We start from the raw sequence: 2,500 nt of genomic DNA, 5'->3' as shown, positions 1-2,500 counted from the left end.
GCAGGCGGCGGTTTAAAGACTTGGGCGGCTCAGCGTGGCCCGCCGTGGTAGCTGTGGTGCCGGCGGCGGTGGCGGCAGGCATACCGGGCAGTGGCCATGCGGGGTGCCACTGAGGGGTGGGGAGCAGCTACTCCCACCGATCCCCTGCAGTGGTTGTCCCGTTGCCACCGGCTGCGCTTGTCCGTCGCTGTCGTTGTCCCGCCCGCGCCGCGGGGGTAAACCGTGCTGCGCCAGGGAGGGGTGCCCTGTCCCCCCCTCTCCATGGTCCATGGGGGCCCACCCGCTCGCCTCGCCGTAATGGGCGACGCCGGCAGAGAGTGCGCCCTCTCTGCCCTTCCTCAGCCGCGGGATCCGGGCCCCTGGGGCCCACCTGCGCTCTCTCTCCTCAACCCGCTGCCGCGGTCTCTGGCACGCGCGGCGCTGCATCCAGCACCTCTCCTCCCCTTGATGGCCTTTTCTCCTCGAACGCGCACCGGCAGTGCCGTTGTCCGCCAGCCGTCCCCTGGCTCGACTGCCTGCCTGCTGGTGGGGGCGAGCGCTGGGTGGGCCCTCCGGCGGCGGAGGCCCGCGAGTGCAGGCGATCCTGTGCCGTGCGGCCGCGGCGCCGCTCGACGCGTGTCCCTCCCTGCGGGGACGGTCAGCCGGAAGGCGCCCGCCATCAGCCGGTGGCGGTCCCGTCCCGGGCCCCGCTCGTCGCATCCTCCATCGCCCTTCCCGGCCGTGTGTGGGCCGCAGGAAGGCGCACAGGGCAGCCGCAGGGGTGCTTCTCCCTGCCTGGTCTCCGCGTGCAAACGAGGAGCGCAGGCCTTGCACCCCAGCTCAGTGCCGTCCTGCCTTCTGCCGGGCGCGTGCCCGAGGTAAGGGGCCCCGGCGGTGCGACGCGGCGGTGGCGGTCCTGGGAGTGCAGCCCTGGTGGCAGCGGGGTCTGCCGTCCGGCAGGCCTTGGGCCCTGGCTATGCCAGCTTGGCTCTCGGTGGCGCCCGCCTCAGGGCTGGCAGCAGAGCGCATCCACTGGTCTCTCACCCACCCGGCAGGGGAGCGGTCCCGCAGGAGGCATGCCGGCGGGGGCTGGTCATCGTCGCGTGCCGTCTCGAGCCAGGGGAAGGCCGTGCAGTGGGGAAAGAGATAAGCCGGCCACGCAGCGGCACAGCGGCACTCTGTGAGGCCCGCGGCGTCGGGGGCCAAGGGAGAGCCGCCGTGTGTGGGGGCCGATGGCCACGCGCCCCCAGCCGCATGCCGTGTGTTTTGTGCCTGTCGTCCCGTGAAAGTGAGACGTGGGTGGGCTGCCGTGCCCTCCCACATTCCAGCGGGCGCCGCGTGGCCCTCTACGTGGTGGCCGGGCTGAGCCCGGGTGCCTGGTCCGCCTCCGAAGGACAGCATTTGTGAGGTCGGCGTCACCCCTCGCGGGGGAGGCGGTCAGGAGCGCGGGCTCCCCCACCTCTTGGCCGGCCTTTGGAGCGTGGGTTGCTCCAGTTGGTTTTTATTCCACCTTCTGTTTCTGTGTGCTCGTACGGTCAAAGCCAGGTGCGCACCCCCGCGTCCTTGGCCCCAGAGTAACAAAAAAAGGGGCCACTTGGCGTGAGCAGTGCCCGAAAGCCAGACAACTCTTAGCGGTAGATCACTCGGCTCGTGCGTCGATGAAGAATGCAGCTAGCTGTGAGAATTAATGTGAATTGCAGGACACATTGACCATTGACCATTCGAAGGCACGTGCAGCCCCGGATTCCTCCCGGGGCTACGCCTGTCTGAGGATCGCTTGATGATCAATAGCCATCCGGGGGCCACGCTAGCGGCACGGCTGGGGTCGCCTCTCTGGCCCGTTGCCCGCAGTGGGCGGTGGTGGCGGTGGCAGCAGCGGCATCCCACTGGTGCCCGAGGGAAGGCAGTCAGGGGTTCGGCGAGGGAAGCGTTTCCCTAGGAGGCCTCGATCCCTTCACTGCGGCCCGGCGGGCGTCGTCGTCGTCGCAGTCGTCGTCATTGCAGTCGTCATCGTTGCCGTGCAGGGCCTTCGTCCCCCTAAATGCAGACTCGGGGAGCACTCCGTTGCTCCCCGCTCCCGGAGCAAGCCGCTGGGGTGGAGCTCGTCCTCGCCGGGACCGTGCCGTGGATGCGGTGGCACGGCAGCCTGGGGAGAGCGAGAGACGGCATCGAAAGGCACTGCCAAGGGCCGAGAGAGAAAGAGAGAGGAGGGCGAGAAGGGGAGGCGAGGCACGGCCTCGCCCCCAGCATCCCCCCGCACCGGCGGCTGTCTGCAGGTGGGAACCACGGCGGTACCGTGCCATGCTTCCGAGCGCGCGCGTGTGGCGAGAGCGCCGGGGATGGTTGTTCCGACCCCGTCCTCCCTTTGCCCACCCCCTCCTCTTCTGTCGCGGTCTCGGGGCGCGCCGAGGGACGCCGTCGTTCCTCTCTCTCTCCCCGCTGATGCCGTCGTGCGCGCCACCGCCCGGCCGGTCCTCCCGTGTGGGGCTATCTCTGCCCCACTCCCTTTTCAGTTCTCGTC

The 2,500-nt window shown here is 69.9% G+C and overlaps 1 non-coding gene across 1 annotated transcript; it reads left to right on the top strand.

Annotated features, from left to right (window-relative positions):
- Positions 1-1,602: 1,602 nt before the first annotated feature.
- LOC139603588 (5.8S ribosomal RNA) lies at positions 1,603-1,755 on the top strand. The gene has a single exon (XR_011683745.1). It is a non-coding gene; the product is annotated as a 5.8S ribosomal RNA (ribosomal RNA).
- The last annotated feature ends 745 nt before the right edge of the window (positions 1,756-2,500 follow it).

Source organism: Agelaius tricolor, unplaced genomic scaffold, assembly GCF_023055355.1.
Source record: "Agelaius tricolor isolate 1412-34295 unplaced genomic scaffold, bAgeTri1.0.p SCAF_39, whole genome shotgun sequence".
NCBI classification, from domain to species: domain Eukaryota; kingdom Metazoa; phylum Chordata; class Aves; order Passeriformes; family Icteridae; genus Agelaius; species Agelaius tricolor.
The sequence above is the reverse complement of the archived record's forward strand: the minus strand, read 5'-3'. Positions and strand labels throughout refer to the sequence as shown.